The 20131-nt window shown below is 48.5% G+C and overlaps 1 protein-coding gene across 1 annotated transcript in view; it reads left to right on the top strand.

Annotated features, from left to right (window-relative positions):
- Positions 1-20131, top strand: part of ELFN1 (extracellular leucine rich repeat and fibronectin type III domain containing 1) — an 83324-nt gene that overhangs the window by 33824 nt on the left and 29369 nt on the right. The window contains exon 2 of the mRNA XM_027738490.2: positions 2691-2825. The gene's annotated coding sequence lies outside the window, so the exon portion shown is untranslated. The remainder of the gene's footprint in view (positions 1-2690; positions 2826-20131) is intronic.

The following is a 20131-nucleotide window of genomic DNA, read 5'->3' on the forward strand; positions in this document are numbered from 1 at the left end:
CTCCAGTGGCCTCTGAAGATACGTGGCCTTCTCCATCAGCTGTAGAGGACCACATTGTCCATATCCATGGCTGATACTCAGTTCAGTCAATGTGCTCCAGTGCTGACAAACATGACAAAGGGAATTTCAGACACTAGAGGTAACACTCCTGATTTGCATTTCTTGGGGCCATTTCAGTCCCTCATCCAATGGAGGAGCTGGAACAGCTCCCCGTGACGGGTATAACCCATCCACCCAGCCTACATTTGAATATAGATTTTCAGTGAACTGTTATAGTGCTATTTGCTCAGCAGAAAAAAATGGCAAGTTAAATCCATTGACAAAGAAATGTGAGAACTTTACAATCTGCATGTGAACATTTTGTGAGCATAAAATGAGGTGAAGTTTGCCAAACCGATTATTCATTATGAATTGTTCATTCAGCTCTAATTGCTTGGGTCTAGCTGTTGTTAGAAGGACTGTGTGATGCCTTTGTAGTACGCAGCTAAGGTCAGAAAAGTGTTGGTAGAAATTACTTCATGTTAAGTCAAGCTTTTCTTTGGGTGTAATGGTGCTGTTCCTGCTTAGCTTAGAAAGAGCAGTAAAAGATGCTGCCTGGCTTCTTCTTGGCCCTATGCAGCCCAGGTAGCTAATGGAGGGTGAGTGGTGCCTTATTGGCTCCCACTTTCTCTGTAGAAGGAATAATTAAATTCACCTCCAGAATCCCCATCTTCTCATATGTGGCACCATGCAACTTCCCTGCATCTTAGCTAAATGGATTAGAGATTACGCATGCCAGGATCACTGATGAGAAAGCACAAGCTAGAAAGTAACTGTTTGGCTTTCAGATTCCAGCTGGTATTTGCAAGACTTAGGTTTAGGAAAATCATTGCTTTTTTTGCTCCTAACCTGACAAACTTTGCCTGGAAACCCAGAGGAACAAGCACCAGGGAGCCCCACCGTCTGTCTTCCAGCAGCAATTTCTGAAATGGAACAACACTTTAAAGTCTTGCCAGTTCAGCCTTTCACTTCACAGAACATGTGCCCATCTCTAAAATACCAGGTTATTTTTCCTTACCCCCATAATATTCCCATCCAACATTCACTCTCCTGGAAATCACCAATCCAACATTCACCTACCTGCATTCAAATACCTGTCATTGTTCTTGTGCTAGTGCCCTTCTCCTTCCAATTTAGAGATTATATTTCATAACTGACCTCCAACTACCTATTGCCTCCCCATGACACTTCTCACCCTTGTCTACCTGATTGATTAGTCTATTATGCTCTCCACTCTTCTGATGACTTACAGATTGCCCTGTATCTGTCACAGGCTTCCTTTTGTTCTCTAATATTCTTGGAGTTTTGGAACACCCTCCAGCTACCATTCTCCCTCTCCATTCCCTGGCCTCTATCTGCCTCTCTTACAAATATCTGCTTTGGAAAAAGGAGAAGAAATCTTTTGTGAAATAAAGCCCTACCCGCTGTGAGTTCACACATATGCTGGTAAAAACCACTTTTAAGACACTGTCATTCTCAATAGGGCTCTTTATTTTCTTTGCACCATTTGGAGGTAATAAAACGTCACTAGACCAGGCTGTGATCAGTGACATGGCTTAGAAGGCAGCTTTCCCCAGAAGATTTCCTCACCTGCATAAGTCAATGACACAGCAACAGAGAGGGAGTGATGTTGTGTTTAAAGATGCTTTTGGGTAGGAGGGTTTTGCCTCTGCTGGGGGAGAGGTCTGGGACGTGTCCCAGATCCATCCATCTCCCTGCGCTTGTCAGAGGTTGTCCAGCTCTCTGATATTGTTCCAGGCTTGTCCCAGCTCTGTCCATCACTCTGACATTTAATTAACTGCCCTGTTCTCCTGGATCTTGCACTGGATTTGTGTTGTCTTTCTGAAATACCTCTCAGGTCATGTCTGAATATTACTAACAGGAGGAGTAACAAAATGGTTGTCACTAATATTGCTATTATTGTTATTATGTTGATGGTAATAAAACAAGACATTGAATACCACGAAGATGAGCACTGTTACGCTCACTGTCACTCCTTCTTGCTATACTGGTTTTCTCACATCACAGGTGAGCAGGAACTGACAGCAGTGGGAAGCATAGAGAGCCCTGACCAGCCAGGCATCCAAAAGTAATAGAAAAACAAGGAGGGGGTTGGAAGTGACAACTGAGAGCAATAAAATCACACTTAAGATTTAAAAAGACGTTTATGAGACCAATCCTGCAGTGTAAGGATGATTATTAAGCTAATTAAAACCTGTCCATGCTGGGTGGCTGATGCTGGTGGTGGCAGTGGCTCCTCACTCCTCCAGGAGCTCAATATTGATGTCTTGTACCATCTGCCCTGTGCATGCCCAGAGCTATCCATCTTCCTTGCATCTTTTTCCATCACTGTCTGGCATTTGTCCCATTCTTTTTACTTCAGTCCCAGATCCCCTTCCAGTGAATTTCTTTTCCCTGTTCATTACTCTGTTGAGCAGCTGATCTCATTTGGACCTCCTTTTGGTCCTCCTCCCTTTCACCTCTGGTCCCCGTGTCTCTGTGTTCAATCCACAACTTGAGCAGCCATGCTCAAGCCATCCTTGGGATGGCTTCATGTTAATCAAGCCATCAATCAATCAATCAATCAATCAATTAATCTTTTATGCCCCCTGGTGAAACTCCCTCTTATATTTTCTCTTTTTTCCTTGCAGTTCAAATACTGGGCTTGGTGACCACCTTGTGGGATCCCAAATGCTGTGTCCAGTGTGGCTCCCAGCCCCTGCAGACAACAACTAGGAGACCTTCATGACTGTAGCCAGGACCAGCAGTGACACACAGGCTCAAAGGTAAGAGGTGACCTTGTCAGTGGCATCTCTGAAGTGGGAGAAGTAGCTGGTGTGAGACAGCTGGCCATGGGAGAGAGCCAGCAGGGATGGAGCAAGTCTTTCTGGGGAGGTTTCCAGTACCAGGAAATCCTCCCCAGGAGGGGATGGCAAAGGGGAGCCTCATGGCATTCATTTCCAGTAGGGAAGAGACAGTGATCCAGGGTTGTGTTTCTCACATTACTGTTCTTGGGGTGATTCCTGGTGGGACTGTGAGTGATGTCCAAGTGTTGACCTTCCCGGGGAAACCCTGAGTGGCTGAGCTGCAGCTACTGCACTCCTGAAAGTGTGGTAGCAGTGAAAGTCATCATGGTTGTATTTTCAATAGTTATTTTTTTAAGACTGGATTCACATTCTTCTTCTGAGATTTAAGGAATATGGGAAAAGCACATTTTTTTCCCTGCAGATGAGAAGTGCAGTGTGTGCCTCCATCCCAACTTCTACAAAATTCTGTTTTACAAAGCAGAAAAAGAAGATCAGGTTCGTGTTGGTTTTGTAACTCAGTTTTCTAAGACCAGATTTTGCCCCATGTTTCCTTGAAATGACTAGCTGTGCTGGGCACTTAGAAATTTCCTCTCTCTTTCTCATCTCCACCCTGACATTATGAAAAGGGTTTTCATCAATCCATTCAAAGAAGGAGATAACTTTTGTATGAGAGTGCACAGTCGACAGGGTTGAGTTTTTTGGATAGTATATAATTTTTTTTACACTGTTATTTAAAACATGCTTTTTAAGAGGACAAAAGGGAATAGCTTAATGGAAACAAATTTCTGTAGCAAAATGTGCAGCTGGATAAAAAAAGATTATTTCTGTTATTGCTTGGGTAGACAGGTGAATTTGGAATTTGAGTACAAAAGGTGTTAAAAAGTCTGCTTAAACTTCCTTTCAGTGTTCTGTTGAGATTGAAAAGAGTAATTTTTGGAGAAAAACTTTTTCTCTGAGCCTCTATTTCCAGCATTGTAAAATCTATAGGAGCGGCCCTTTGCCATAGCCATTATCATGTTTTCACCTTTTCTTCTTCTACCTCATTTGTCCTTTTTTGAGAAAATGTAGTGCTGGTGAAAGGCAGGCAGGTCCATAGGTTGGAACCAGCCCGGGAGGGACGGACAGCAGGTGCTGGGGCATCCCTGAAAGCCAGACCAGACCATGAGGATGCAGTCCCTGATGGGAGGGAAGGAAAGATGGACAGCCTGGCCTGGGGGTAGTCAATTTGAAAGCATCTACAAGTCTACAGCTCTTGAGACCACCTTTCCAAAATGACTTTTAACCAATTAGGAACCTAAACATCAATGAAGATAAGCAGAGCTTAAATACTCAGGTTCCTCAGGGCAGACACAAATATCTCAGCAATGCAGACAGATAGACAGTTTGCCTGTCCTGATGGATCCAGACCCAGAGCCAGGCAATGAATTACAAATATAAGTGCCAAAACAGCAGGCTTGGGACACAAAGGATAAAAGACAGTTGTGTTATTTGAGCTGATAAGCTCTGTGTCTCGTCTGGAAGATGCCGGCATCAAAGGCTCCTGCAGGGATTTTACAATGGAGTGTTATACCATCCAGCACTGAGTTAGTGAAGATGTAAAATGGGCCTTGCAGAGAAAGCTTCATGCCTGCCACAAAGGAGCAGAATAAGAGTTTGTTTTGAGAACTATTAGGCTGAATAATTTGGGATTGATCTCCATGGACACTGTGAGATATTGCTCCCCACAGAGCAATGATTGCCATTAGTGTCTCAGCTCCCTGCCTTCTTCTTCCTTCTTCTCCCCAACCTTTGCAAGGGCTGGGTCAAATGCTGCCCAGGCAGCATGAACAATATTTCCTCCTTTTTGGTAATTATTGTCTCTTCTATTCATTCCTCAGAAGCCTTTTCATAAGCAAGAGGTACTTTCAAAGGTTGTAGGCATTCATCTCAATGTACATTTTCATGGCTATTCTCCTTGGAAGAGCCAGAGAGCTAATTTACTTTATTAGACCAAATGAAAGGAGCTTATGGAGGTAGCCTTGTGCAAGGGGTCAGGGAGCTAGACAGGAGAGACCTTTGAGACTGCCACTGAATGTCTTGCAGGAACTGAAAAGTAGGTTTTGCTGTTTAGTTTGGTGCTGTTCTTCCTTACGTTGTGCAAGCTCCCTTTCAAGCACCAAGTGCTGAGATCTTTTGCATGGTCCCATCACTGGTCCCATCATGAAGGCTTAAGAACATTAATTTCTATAGGGAAGCATAACACCTTGGATTGGCAAGCCTGGAGGTTGCCATGCTCATTCAGGGAGCAGGTGTCCAGGTGACTCTGGTGAAGGTTCCCATGATGGGGAGCCCCATCCAGCCCATCCATCCCTGGTGTGGGCAGGTCTCTGGTGACACCCGACTGCGCAAACCCTTCTCCAAGCAGCTTCATGCAATGAGCAGATGCCTAAAAACCGTCTCCTGGGCAATTCATTCATCAATTAAATTGTTTGCTGTGAACAGTTTGGCCCCATCCAGCTTCAGGATTTCAGCCTTGTAATTTTGCTGGCAGAGGACAGCAGTGCCATGTCCGTGAAATCTGCCTGCCAACTGCTTCCCCTGCTAAGCATTTTCTAGGCTAACGATCCCAAAAACCTTGCCAGCAGCCTCAGCTCTGTCCCTTTCAGGGCAAGCCACTCATTTAAACGTGAGCACATCTAAATGACTCCATCTGCTAAGTGACGTTAGTAAAGAAAAGATTATAGCAGGAGTTAGTGCTGTGTCCTCAGGTTGTAACCCTGTTATAAAATGGGCTGGAAGAACAAGGGGACTGTGAGGAGCTGAGGCTCAAAACCACCTGGGTGACTGTCAGCTTGATTTATTTTCTTGCTCATTAGATAAATTAGAAAACTGGCAAAAGAAATCATTGCCCACTCTCAGCTGCTTGGTAACCTGCCACGTGGCACGAGATGACGGCTGCAGGGAGATGCAGCTCCTTCCCATCTCCCTGGCCCCTCTACCCAGGGACATGGGATGGGACTTGGGTCTGCTGGTGCCACACGTCTCCTCAGTGGTCCTGTCACCCTAAACCACCTCATTGACCCATCTGGCCGATTGCTGGCAACCATTAGAGTTTCACTTTTCTCTAAAACTGTTGATTTTTGAACAGCACCAGTTTCCTAAGTGAAAACAGCGACCCCAAATATTGCTTTTGAACACTGGCTTTGACCTCAGAACTGAAGCAAAATAACCTGGTTTGTGGCAGTATTTGTCAGCCAGGACCTGCTGCCCTTCAGAGATGTTGTTCAACATTTTGATCTTGTGGCTTGTAACCAGTCTGCCTCCAGCAGCTGTCCCTCTTGCTTATGAACCAGACTAATTTTTGTCTGTCAGAAGGATGAAGCTTAATGGTCAGACTTGCTTTAAATCCCTGGGTAAAATTCACTATCCAGGAGGTCAGACTCCAATTACAGCGCCTTCTAACCTAAAAACTCACTGAAATATTCAGCCTACATAACCAAATGTTAAATTTGGATCATCTTCTGTACGTTTAGCTGCATCTGATGCACTTCCATAGTACGAAATGAGGCCACTGTTATACACATTGTATTTACACACGAGGAAAAGCTTCCAGCTATTAAGAGACTGCAATGCATTTCTCAGCCAACGTGGAGGAATCCTCGCTGCAAAAAGATGCCGAAACCAGGGGAAAACCAGAGCAGGGACCTCCTGAGAAGGAGACCTTGGGGGTCCCAGCACCACCCTGCTGGTGCAAAGGGGGTAGGGCAATACCTGCCCTGCGGACCATGGTTGGAGCAGATTTCCATGCCCCTTCTTCTGCCTGTGGGATTTCTGCGCTGCCTGCACAGGATCCTTGTCACCCTGTCTCCAGCAAGTGCTTGGACATGCGTGTCCCTGTGGCTCAGCCTCCTGCCAGGTGTGCTCCCATGTGTACAAATGCTGCTGGGAGGCACAGGGCGGAAAGACGGGGCTAATTCCTTCCTGTCATATGCAAGGAATCGGCTTATGGCCCGGAGCTCCGATTACTCTTATCTTAGCCTGCATGATGCTAGCCACATCCTGAAATTACCCAGCTTTTTTCAAAATCCAGGGGATGGTTTGGACTCACTTGACCAACATGAACAAATTCCAGCCCCTCTTTCAACCCCAGCAGGTTTGTAGGGCTGCAAGCTAGTGCAGACCCAAGGCTGAACTTGGGGGAAGAGGTATATGAACCCCCAAATGCACCCTATGGGAAGTGCCTGGGTGTGATGCCCAATCCACCTGCAGGACCCGATGGAGTCTGGTGTGGAGCAGCACCAACAGCCCCTTCCCAGCCGCTGCACCGGAGCTGATTGCTCAGGCAGACTCACCTGCTGGGATCCTGGCAGCTAATGTGCCTCTGAAATGGCCAGCAAGGGATAGATGCTGTCAAGCAAAACATGGAGTGAAATGTTTGGCTGATGGGATTAAACAGCGAATCCCACCTGTCTGCTGTGTGAGACACGACACGGCACCACACGCTCCTACCCGGCACCACTCCTCATTTCCCATCACTGCCAGCCAAGCCCACCCTGCTTGGAAATTAGAGCGGGGGAATCAAAGTCCTTCTCCACCCGCTCCTGCTGTGCCTCTCAGCCACTGACATTAACACTGAACAGGCTGTCAGTAGGTTTGAATGGATTTTAATAACCCCCTTGCGAGCCTGAATTACCCGCACAGCGTGAGGTCCGGTGTGAGTTTGGAAACCTGGCGATGAGCAGTGTATCAGGGGCCAGACCAACTCCACAGGCTGTGGACACAGGGCCAGACCAGCTCCACAGGCTGTGGACATGGGGCCAGACCCACTCGAGGGACTGTGGTGGCTTCTGCCGATGCAGCCCCTGGCACAGCAACCTGGCAGCTGCCTGGTCGCCAGAGAGCTGCTGCTGCTCTGGCACCTGCTGCCCACAAGTGTCCTGTAAGGCCCTGGTGAGCTTCCCAACATTGAGGATGCTGGTCCAGGTGGCCACCTCCATGGGACATTTTCACCTCTGGGGCAAAGTACTGGCAGATGCAATAGGTGGTGGGAACCCCCCCGTGCCATCAATGAGAGCGGCCCCAGCCCCTACCAGCACATGGCATAAAAATAGCAGCCTTGGTTTAGCAGACTCTGTGGATGGAATGCTAAATGAGATCATGCCTGGCCCAGCTGAGAGTTTGGACTAGTGTATGAAAATCTAGCAAGAAGATTAAAAGGTGTCCCCAGGCAGAAGAGGGTATTTATTTCTTTGTGGCTGAGATGCACATGGCGTGGGAGTCACAGGGACGGTGACCTCCCCTGAGCACCTGCACGTGGGCAGCGCTGTGTCCCCACGGGGGCTGATCCTGAGGACAAGGCACTGACCAGAAAAGCTCCTTCTGAGATGCAGGTGGACACATCCAATCTCCCCTCTTGAACTGGGAAAGGGCTTCCCACCCAGGATTTTCACTGCCAGCCCTGCAGCTCCTCTGAAAAGGCAAACCCCCTCATTTTCCTCTTCTTTTACAAGAGGGAAAGCTAAAAGAGGTGGTCAGGTGGTTCTCACTTGTCTGGAAGATGAAGGCCCTGGAAACACGCTCTGAAGTTGCTTTTCCTCAATTAAAGCTCCCAAAATCTGAGCAAGTGATGCAGTCTCCTTGGCTGGTCACAATTTGGGTGGAGAGTGATGATTTCTAACTGCCATTGAAATCCATACGTATTTCCAGTATGGAAGCAGGAACATCCACAGGGATATGGACAGCCGATCCCAGCTAGGGTGGGCCAGCAACTTTTCCAAGTCAGTCTCTATAGGGACTGTGAAATCATCAGGCACTTGAAAGAACTGAGGACTGAAAACAACCCCTGAAAAAAAAAATCTGTGATAATGATTGAGTTATATTTAAGAGGCTCCTTCGTACTAAGTAAATGCAAATAGTTTACACGAAAAATATTTCCCATTAAGATCATTTCTACATAAAATGCTAACAGATTGAGATTATGACTGTAATGATTATTTTTATTGCTGGTTTGCATTTAAATGGCATGAATTTCCCCCTACTGTTCTCTCTTTGGGTTAAATCAATAAAACCTATTAAGAAGGTTCATCTTCCCCTAAGATTCCTCCCTCTCTTCTTTCTGTCTCATCTCCACTGGTGCCCTTTTTATCCACCCACAACTAGAGCCTTTTCAGAGCTGCTTCCATGATATTGGTGCCGAGGATTTGAAAATCCCCTTTGGCAGAGCAGAGTGAATCCGGTCTTTCCTGAGATGGGGGACTACAGAGGAACTCAAGTGTTTTCCCTTCCCTCAGCTCGGGCCATATTGCGGGGAGATGAAGTTGAAGTCATCTCTTTGCTCCTCTTAGCCTCTCCCCTCTTGTTTTAACATAGAAGCTATAGCTGTCTGTATTCCTTTGCCTCCTCGGCTGTGGATGCTCTTGTTGTGCTCCTTCAAACACTGGCTGTGGCTCACTGAGGAGGTGCTGGATTTCTGTTTGGAGAGGAATTATCCTGGTATATACACAGCGAAAACCATTAAGATGCTGACCTTTAAATTGGGCTTCTTCCTGCTCAAGTAGAGAGGAGGTGGGTTGAGTGCCCAAATCTTATTCATTTTAATGACAAATCCCTCACACAGAGGCTTTGAAATGCTCGGCATTAATGCAATTCGCCTCCCTCAGCTGCAGCTCAGCTTTGCTGTGCAGGGGATGTCTCTGCTTCCCTTTCACAGTGACAGACCCTATAGATTTGCTCCATAACTACTGTGCCCAGCTACCATTGTGTATGGATTCTTGAGCTTAGGGCAGTGCTAGCGCAGGGATCTGCATGCTCCTTAATCAGTAGCACGGACCTTTTTTTCCTCCATTACTCTCAGCATCACTTCTTTTTTCCTAGCTTAATTTGCATAGGTCTCATGTTATCCATGTTTTTGCTTTGTCCCTGTTATCCCATTACCCTGGATAATCAAAGCTGGCTGTAATGGAAACAGCAGAAACAATTTGCTTACCCTTCTATTACAAGATATCCCTCTACTAAGTCTGAGAATACCTGCGGTTCTATGGTAATGCTAATTAACTGTGCATACATATAGAAAGTAAAGCAAACGGCACCAGAATCCTTTGGGATGGTGGGGATTAAAAAAAGATAAGATATTATTCTCCTCTTTCTCTGTGCTTTAGTGTCCCTACCCTCAATGGAAACTGCTTTGCACTTATAGAATAAAATGCAATACATGGTGGGGGGAGTCACTGACTCTGCAGAGAGATGGAGCTGGAAGGAGCAGAGTTCTCTGCTAGTAAACCCACTATGAAAGTAATGATCCTCCCTGGTATCTTGCTTCTTGTTTATTCCCAGAGTGGGGTGGGGTCTTTTTCCCAGTGCAGGTCCCCATGCCTCGGAGCCCAGTGCTGCAGAGCCTGTGGGCCCTGATTCCTCAGGACAACAGCTATCCCCCAGAGCACAACTCCAGCATCATATGGGTGGAAAACTTTCTGTCCAGCCTCAAGGACTTGTTGGAATAGTGGTTATAAATGTGAATGCCTGTTGCAGTGCAGAGTACCTGCTGTTGGAAGTGGCTGTTGTGTCCATCAGAATGCTCACATATCCTTCCCGCATCTTGGGTGGCTGAGGCAGCAGCAGATTTAGAGCAGGTGAAAGGCCCGGGGGAAATAATGGTAATGAAAAGAAGCAAAATCGTTGGGAGAGAGGAGACTCAGCCATCCCTCTTCATTTTGCACTGCATAGTGCCTTGGGCTCCAGCTCATCTCTGTCCATACGTGGAGATCCGTGGGGCAGTTTCCCACCATTAGTGTGCAACAGCCTCTAAAAGTCTCTCATGAGTTTCAGCTAAACAAAGAGTGACTTACGCAGCCAGACATGCATGGAGGACTGTCAGAGCTCTCCATGCAGGAGGAATCCCACTTGAGTCCATCCACCAGCTCCTTGCTGAGTTCCCCAGCTCCTCTGCCAGCATCATGGACAAACACCTTCATTGCACCCCAATGGAGCATCTTGGAGACTGGCCCTGGAGCCACAAGCACTGTCACAGTGTCTCTGGATATGGAGTCTGTGCCACTGCCACCCCACTGGGATGAAAGCTCTAGGAGACTGGTTAGACAGCTCTAGCACTACCCCCACCCCTGAAATTGTGAGGAAGCTGTTATTTATCTGTGCTCTGATAATCACAGTACCTTTGATGCAATACTCATGTTTGGGATTTTACCACATCTCTCATCCTCCAGGTCTGTCAAGGAACTTTACACAGCCATGACTCAGAGAGAGGCGTCAGTGGAGAGAGTCTGTAGATACAGCCAGCAGCTGTCATGTGGAGGGTATTAATAATATATATGCAGGTATATATGCATGACCTCCCTTCCTGAATGGTATCCACTCCTTTAAAAGTTCCCTGTACCATGCTATGGCTCTGGCCATGCCAGAGGGCTGGGATTGCACAGGCATCACAGACATCTGTCCGAGGTATATTGGGATGGGCAGTAAAAGGGATGATGGGGGTGGGGGCTCGGTGCTGCATGTCTCTCCTTGTCTGCTTGGAGCAATGTAATAACTCCTTCCTTGTCGCTGAAGCCTTCAGTGCTTGTTGCTCACCATCACCTTGTGTGGGGTGTTAAGACTGTAGGTTCCAAAGTGCCTTTCTCTGTTCACAAACCTGATGATATTTAAGATGTTTTGAAGCTGTACCCATGGTATTCATCATTTAAAGCAACCCAGGTGCAGGTTGTTGGTACAAAGGGCTTTTAAGGTGCTTGGGTGAAAGCCAGAGAGTTTTTCAGGAGCAGTCAGGGCCTAACTGGCTGCTCACCCAGGGGCTGAACAGAGCCATACTGTGCCTTGCAGGTGTATTATCCCAGCAGAGAGCTCAGTCCTGAAATACCTGAACCTCAGCAGAAGTGGGGGGACTCAGATTTGAGTGCTGGCTGAAGTCTGCCCCTAAATCAAGCCCTTTGTCTCGTTGCCAGTCATCTGAGACATTTTGGTTCTGATCAGGTAGCACAAGCTCTAATTGTAGGAGTGGGCTTAAAACTGAAAATATAACATGAGTTTGATGTGTAGGAAGGAATGCTTGGGACAGTGTATCACTATGATCAGATGGGAATTTCTTGTTGATTTTACATAGCTGAGTCAAAGGTAAACTTCCTATTAACTTCCCTGAGAGAGTCTATAATGATTTGACCCTTAAAATTAAAGATCTGGAGCTACCAATGCCAGCACAGCCTCCACCAGTGGAGTTCAAGCAGCACGCTGAAATAGCCAGCAGCTCTCAACAGCAATTGCACTCAGAGCTGTTCTGTCTCCTCAACTCCTGACATCATTTGGGAAAAAAAAAGGCAAAGGTTGAATTCACAAGTTTTGTTTCTCTGCAGTTCAAAGGATACGAGAGCCTGGATTTTAATTGGTACTGAGTTCTCCCAACTGGTACCCAGAACAGTCCTGAGACTGACACCCAGCCAGACAGGAGGGGGGAGGCTGTTTGAAGTACTGGGTGCCTGCCACCCATCTGAAGGTACTCAGAAGTCTCCTTGCCAGATCTGGGGGCAGAGGAGCTTTGCTTCATTTCCGATCATTAATGCATTGGTTTATTCTCTGGTTTCTTTCCACTGATTTTCTCTGTGCACAGTCCAGGGGGAGACACATGTTGAGTGGTTTGTGCTGGAGATAGCAGAGATAATGAAGCTGTTTTTTACCCTTCCCATTTCCTGACAGTGCAGCTCTGACAGGTCCCGTGTCTATGCCCAGTGCCAGGGTTGGAGCCGGCAGAAGGCAAATGCTGGGCAAGCATGGACTGCATGTCCCTACAGAGAGAAGCAGGAGTAACTCAGTCTGTGGGTACCCTCACCTTAACCCCAACACCTTGGCCAAGTGGAATTCATCAGTACTGACATACAGACCTGCTCCAGTCTGTGGAGAGCAGGAGCTGGGACTGAGGGGGTGTCAGTCAGCCAGCACAGTCCCAACCCCTCTGACAAGAGACACAGAGTGTCTGTGGCACTGTGCAGTGAAGCACAGACTTATTTCAAGCACAGGTGGGATGGGGAACAGAGTGACCTGCTTCAATAGGCACTGTCATCTTCCACCTCAACAGGGCTCGGGGCTTGAAAATCCCTTCTTGTTTGAGATCTAACAACAGTGTCTTTCTCAGCTCCCTTCTCATCTGCCCTGGAGCAGGAAGGCTCTGTGGCTTCTACAGGCTCTCTGAGCAACAACTCCAGCTAATGATTTCCTTAGTGCTTAGAATGGGGTCCCACCTGCTCCTCTCTGCAGGTTCAGCATCACTCACTCCTTTCAGGTTGCCTGCTTTTCTTGACCTCACCTTTCCTTCCTGAGCTGGCTCATGGCTTTGCATCCTGCAGGCTTCCTCGCCCCTCTGTCCTTCCTGCTTATTTGTGATTTGACCTCAGGAAAACACCACTACACATGCCCTCTGCTCTGTGCTCATTGTGCTCCATACAGATACCTGCTTTGCCCCAGGCACCATTATCATTTCCACTATCACAATCTCTGTAAGTCCTGTGCAAGACAAAAACCTCAGCCAAGCATTGTCAGCCTGGCCTAAGCAAAGCTGTAGCTGTCCCAAAAGCCCAGTGGGGTGGGTATAGTTATTGCTAGAAAGCTTTATATTTACCATGGCCTTTCTGACATTACAGTAAATGCATTTCAGAGCCCAATAAGTGTAAAAATAAACTGCAAGGAAATCAAGACAGCTAATTAGCCAAAGGTTACTGCTGGGCTCTGTGACTGTCAGCCCTTTTGAAGTTCTCCTTTACACAGGCAGATGTGTGTGCAGTGCTGCTGCTCCTTTGAATAAATGTCTTGGTTTCCAGAGTGGCTTCATGGCTGGATATGACTAAACACGTGTGAGGCCTGTCACAGCAAGCCTGGGCAGGATGCTCATGTCCTTTAACCCTGCACTTCTCTTGTGCTGAAGAGCATCACATCTTGTGGAGCAGCTGATCAGTGTTGTGCTGCCTCCTAGCCCCTCATGAGCTGGAGTGAGCTGGGAGGTGAGGAGAGGCCAGGGAGCTGCCTGTCTGCACATGGAGATGCTCCTTTCCCTCTGGTGTCTCTGCCCTCTGCACATGGTCACAGATTGCTGGTTGGCTGGCTGGGCTGGCCTGAGGGTTGCACAGTTATCCCATGTTTGGATGGTGCCACTGGGGTGCAGCTCCGTGGGGATGGGGACACTGGGGACTGCTGGAGCACATCCCCCAGCATATCATGGTCTCACCCCATCACTGCAGAATGTCCATCATTCTGCAGTATCCAATGTTTTTTGAGGATGAGCATCTTTGTGGAGATGGAGGTACACCAGATATCACAAGAGGAAGGGGAGTGGGGGTCCAAGCTGAGCTGAGGGAAGGGTACAATTGCCATGCCAGGAGAAGCTAAGCTGGTCATGACAGTGGCCTAGGTGGACTTGGGTACTGGGTCCAGAGGGGTCTTTTGTTTTTATCTGGGGAGAAGTGCCCTGGAGCATTGAAGGATCCCTTGGACTTTAAGCCATGTCCTTTCAGCCCAGCCATGCCTCAGCCCCAGGTTGTGTGAGCTTTCTCTCCCTGTGCACCGAACTGCTCCACACAGGGATCAGTGAGAGTTTGGGCACAGTGACCTTACAGGAACCACCAGCACCATCTATGCTGCCCTCTCCCTTTTCCTCTCAGGTTTTCTTCCTTCCCTTGTTCTGCTTTTTTGGGGCTCCATTTCCCCTTGGGAAACCCTTTTGCAGCTCCCTCTTCCCTCTCTGCCAGTTTCTCCTCTTTCTTCCTGCTGTTTCATTTCTGCTTGCAGCTTGTGCAGAGTGTCATGTGCTTGGTTAGTATCGCTCCTCCTGGAACGTTAATTTGCTGCTTGTTTCCTTACAGACTTTACACCACAAGTTGGGGCTTTGTGTGCATGTGTGTGTGTGATTCAATTAAACAAAACACAATAAAATCAGGGAAAATAGAGAGAGAGACAGACAGTGATTCCCTGCTCTCTGAGCTCAGCCCCAGTGTGGCTTTCTGATGTTGCCACATGGATTTGCTTGTAGCAGCCCTCTGGATCTCATGCTTGGGTTTTACATCCCTCTACTGGGACTCTGGGATAGCAGCTGCTTCTGCTCTGCTGTCAGGACCTGGGGCTGCTCCATCAGATGAGGTGAACCTCAAAGGAGCTTGCTGTTCATTTTAAATAAGCCCTGAAATGCTGAGGCATCTCCAGATGCTTGGCCTCCTCCATCCCTCCTTTTACTCTCTACAACTCAGTCCCAGCAGCCCTCAACATCCTCCAAGCCTCCCCCTTCCCTTCTTCAAGCCAGCAACTTCCCTACTTCCCAGCAACTTCCCTGTCCTGCCCTACCCATGACCCTTGTCACCCTCGTGGGTAGCAGATTCCCCCTGTGCTAAGATTAAGCTTTCTCCCAAATCACACATTCCCCTTGCAGTGCAACCTGAACAGCAGCTGCTCTGTGGTGGGCTTTCTTTCCTTGCCTGGCTGGTGGGCCTTCCCTTCCACTGCTCTGTGCCTCTCTCTGTCCTGCCCTTCCCTCCCTTGCTGCCTTCCTGCATTGTTTTCTTTCCCCCTCTAATCCATTCATGCTGTGGATGTGTTCTTTCATAGCATTCTTTGCTCCCAGTCATCTCCCTGGCGGGTTTCTCGCCTCTCCCAGTGCACGCGGGCGTGGGTGTCTCGCTCTCCTGGAGAGCCAGTTCCTGCTCCCTCATCCCCGGCTGGCTCCCTGGCTCTGCAAATTTATTCTGTGAATCCAGCCTCTCTCCCCGGGTGAGCCGCTGGCTGTAAATCTTGACGGCTAAAGTGGGTCAGCGCGAGTGGAAGGAGGTGGTCCCGGGAAGGGCAGAGGGAGAGCAGGCATGAGAGGCCACTGCTGCCAGATTAACAGGGCGGGTGGGAGAGGAGCAAGAGATGTTCTTAAAAAAAATTAAGATCTCAAGGGTTTTAAAATGCACGTGAAATGTGATTAACGAAATCCTGGCACTCAATACCCTCTCCTTAAGAAAAAACGCTGACAGCAGAAGCGACCTCACCCCTTTCTGATAGCAGCCCCCGCCACACAGAGCCTTCCCTGGGATGGGAAAGGTCCCACCTCTGGGAGGGGCCTTTTGCTGCTGAAAGGGAAATACCCCAAGGAGGGCAGACCCTGATCAATGTATTAGAGTTTGTGCCCACTGAGCAGGGCAATTGCCTCTTGCCCAGATACCCACCAGCCACCCTCAGGTGGGGATACAGAAATGCTGTAGGGAGACGCTCCATGCTTTGAGCCTCTGCCCTCTGTCCTTCTGCATAACCTCAGAGCTCCTTCTTTCCCATTGGAGGGCTCCTTCTAGTACCAAGGGGCTATCCTTATTTTTGACCTATCCAATGCTTAATGAAACAGCAGGAAGAGGTGCCACTCCTCATCCTCTGGGTCAAGGCAATTGTGGTGGCTGTGAGATGACACTATCCCTGACTCCTATCTCTGGTGTCTGCGTGCCCAGCAGAGGCAGGGTGGATATAATAGCATATCCCACCTTCATTTTGGCTCCTGGCTTTCACAGGCTGAGGTTGTCCTGTCACTTAGTCTGTGTGGACCTTCTTGCAGAGCAGGGTCAAAAGATGGGGCCAACTTTCCTGGCGTGCAACAAGACAAGGAGCTGCCTTGTGGAGCAGAGAACCCAGGGCTCGTCTACCTTCCTCCTAAGCTTGACCAATGCCTCTACATATGGACCTGTGGTTTCCACACTTTTGCCCTCATGGACCACACGCATCCACAGCACAGGAACAATTTTTAGCTGACAACGGTTCTGCAGAATTTCCTGTGCATGCAGCCAATGCACCTGGAGCCATTCCCAGATGTCTCTGCTCATTAATGCCCCCTTAGCAATTTTCTGAGGACCAGCATCCATCTCCAGCATTAAAAACAGTCCCTTCCTCTTTGATTTATGGATATTAATCCATGCCAGCAGGCAAGAGGCATGACATGTCTACATAATATATTCATTATTAAATTGTTTTTGTTCCTTTCCTTTCTCCTCCATCTCCAAGGCTGCACCTTTCTTATTTCTCCATAACATTTGAACCTTCGTGCTGCCCTCAGAAAGACAACTTCCAACATGAAGCAGTCGGCATCACTTGGTAGGTCAGCCTTACAAGTCTGTGCTTCCTCATCAGTGGCCGCACCAGAGTCCAGCAGAGAGAACACCCTCTTAGCCTCATCTCCAAGGGTATGGCTGCTCCAGAGCTCTGCTCAGAGTAACTGATGCTGTGGCCAGGGCTGTGGGATGTCAGTCCCACATCACTTGTGCTGATCATTGCACAGGACAGGCCAACTGCGTGAGCCCGCTGGCAGCTGTGCCTGAAACAGTGCCCAGGCAGGGATCCAGCAAGTGTGAGTTTCTTCTGCAGCCATCCAGATGCTGGCTCCAAATCAGTAATGGCTAATGCTGTCCAGGCCTCTGATGCAGGGACTGAAACCCAGATAAAAGAATGTTCCCTCCACCGGCTCCAGTCCTCCAGCTGCTCAAGCCACACTCTGGGTTGGCAGCCACCTTCTCAGCTCACTGATGACTTTTGTGGCACCGTGCTGTTCCCAAAGTACATGACAGATCAGATTTAGCAGCCAGCACTTGGCTTCTAGTGATCTCACTGTACTATGGCCTGGGAAGAGAGGAAAGAAACATCTCAGGACCTTGGCATGGGGCTGCTTTAATTTTCCTTTCATATGTCTGTGCTGTATGAGAATTCAGCCTGCTCTGGACCCTCTGGACAGCCTGGATGCCTGGTGGCAATGTTCTTCATCCTGCTGAGGTACATTCTGCTCCCCCATGGCAATTTCTGCAGACCCACCTCCTTCCTCCAGTCACTTGTTCTGGTCAAGGAGTGGAGGGCAGGCAGTTTTGGGGATCCCATCCTTCTACTTCCGGGTCCCTCAGCACATGCCTTGCACATCTCTGGATCTTGCTATCAGGAGTGGGACAGCTGTCATGGGAAAGTGAGGTAGTTATCTCAGTTATCCCCCTTGATAATCCAAATCCAAGAAGTCCCTGCAGCTCCTACACCTGTCCACCCATCTACCCTGGATCATACTTTCACCTCTCAGCAGTACCTTCACAGGGACAAGTGACAGGTGACCTTCACAGGACACTGCACTGGTGTACTCTGTGCACATCAGGTCCTCTCTGGAAGTTGTGCTTTTTTCTGTTCCTTAATAGTAGTGGAAAGACTGAATGGCTGTGCCCCTTCTAACACAGCCTGTCCCATCCTTGCTTTTTATCTCCACCCAGGCATATCCAGGTTTCTTTACCCAGGTTTCTCCAGACCTGTCACTCTGCCATAAAACAGCAGTTAGAGGAAAAGAATGCAACTCGAAACTGATGGTATCTCTGTTTGCAGCCTGGCTTAGCTGAGCCTGCCCCAAATTTCCTCCCTCTCTCCTGCCCACAGCCAAAGAGATTGTCCCCCCTTGGTACTGCCCACACATCCCTGCAGCGCCTCCATCTCCCACTGCTCCCAGGAACAGCAGTGAGGGGAAGCAGCAGGACATTAGCAACTTCAGGAGCTCAAGAGCAGCTTGAAAAATATTTGTGTTCTTTTGGTAAATATGAATTTGTCCCAGTGGTAATAAGGCTGTTTTTGTTCAGCAGGCTCTTAGCAGTGATTATTGTTGTTTTTCAATTTAAAAACCAGACGGTCTATTTATAATGTATAGTATGTGGACTGAGATTTTTTTCCTTCTCTTTAACCCAGCCTTTAAAACGTGCTCTCATTTCCACTACTGCAATGCAAGGAAGCAGAGGGTTATCTGCCACCTGCAGACCCCATGAGCTGAGTGAGAAGTAAAACATAGTTAATGGAGCAAGGCTGCAGTGATGCTTTGGGGAACTGGTGAAAGATGCCAGGTGGGAAAGGTCTGGGGATGTAGCTGGGAAGTGCTTTTGGGAGTGTTGGAAGGGCTCTGGACAGGTGCAGAGTAGTTGGACTATCTATGGCCACACTGCTGTCCATTTTTTTCTCTCTTGTTCAAAGCAGGGGTTGATCAGAGCTGACATCAGCACCATCCACAGCACTGTCAGCGCAGAGACCAGGAGAAAAGCCAGACTCCAGTCTTTGGCACAGGCTCCAAGTTGGCAAAGACTCTTGAGAAGTAGCTGATGCCCATGGGTGCAAGTTGATGTTGAGAGGGACAGTGGTCCCAGGAGTGCATTAAGGGACCAACAGAACATTGACGCGGGTTCTGGCCTGGGCTGACAAGCTCTTGCATGCACTATATGAACATCTCTACATGTTTTGGGCATTGGCCTGGTGTTGGGCTGGCATGGCCCCTTCCAGTCTAACAGCATGCCAGCCCTACGTGCTAGCCAGCTGCAGGGCTTGCTTTGAATTGCCAGTGCCAGACATTAGGAGGCATTGGACACTGAGCACAGAAACGTTGTAAGACAGCTTGTTGTAGCGGCCTTGAAGGCGAAGTTTTGGGTGCCGTTGAATGCTCCCATACAGGATGCTTTGGCACCTGGGTGCAGTGCTCTCCGTGCACAGTCCAGCATCATCACCAGGGCTGAACAGGAGAGAAAATTCTCACTTGCATGTGAATGAGTCTATGTTGGCCAATCTGCAGCTCACCCGTTGACCTAAGAAGCTTCTTGTGGCAGACTTTGCTGTAGACAGGTGCTCTGAAGGCCAGGCTACCAGCCAAGCTGGAGGCCATGACTCTGCTGCCTCTGCCATGCTGAGGCTGCTGTTTGTTCCCCTTCTTACTGCAGCTTATCTGACAGTGTTCCTGTCTCCATTTCCCCACACAGCCCCTTCTACTGCCACCGTTTAGTTATTTTCTTAATTAAATATAGATTATGGCTCTGGGAATAAGGGATTATTACTTATTCATAAGCTACTTAGATTTTAAAGTGTGTGCAGAGTAGGGCTTATCACACGTCTGTCTCTGCATCATTACCAAGGCAAGGGCCAAGGTGAGCTCCTAAGGCTGTCAAGGCTTTACCCAAACCTCTCTCCTCTTCTCTCCTCATGACCTCCACACCTGAAGGAGCTCTCCCATCTCTTCCTTGCTGTCCCTTTTCCAGTTGAGGCTTGCCAGCCTTTTCCCAAGGAAACCATTTTCACTGCCCCCTCCCAGGCTATTCCAGCCCCTCCATCACACCTCTGCTTTTCCCCCCTTTCCCCAGGTTTGTTTGCAGCTCTCTCTGGATGCTTTCTCCAGCCCTCCTGCTGTGCCAGCAGCTGAAGCTCAGCTGTTTCACCTGCCCCCCTGCCCCTCCACACAAAAAAGGGGGACTTGTCAAGAAGCAACTCTGCAGGAGGTGCTTTTGCACCCCTCCTAAGGGGCA

The sequence above is a fragment of the Pipra filicauda genome, unplaced genomic scaffold (assembly GCF_003945595.2).
Source record: "Pipra filicauda isolate LSUMZ 115617 unplaced genomic scaffold, ASM394559v2 scaffold31_size4109673_pilon, whole genome shotgun sequence".
Classification (NCBI taxonomy): Eukaryota; Metazoa; Chordata; class Aves; order Passeriformes; family Pipridae; genus Pipra; species Pipra filicauda.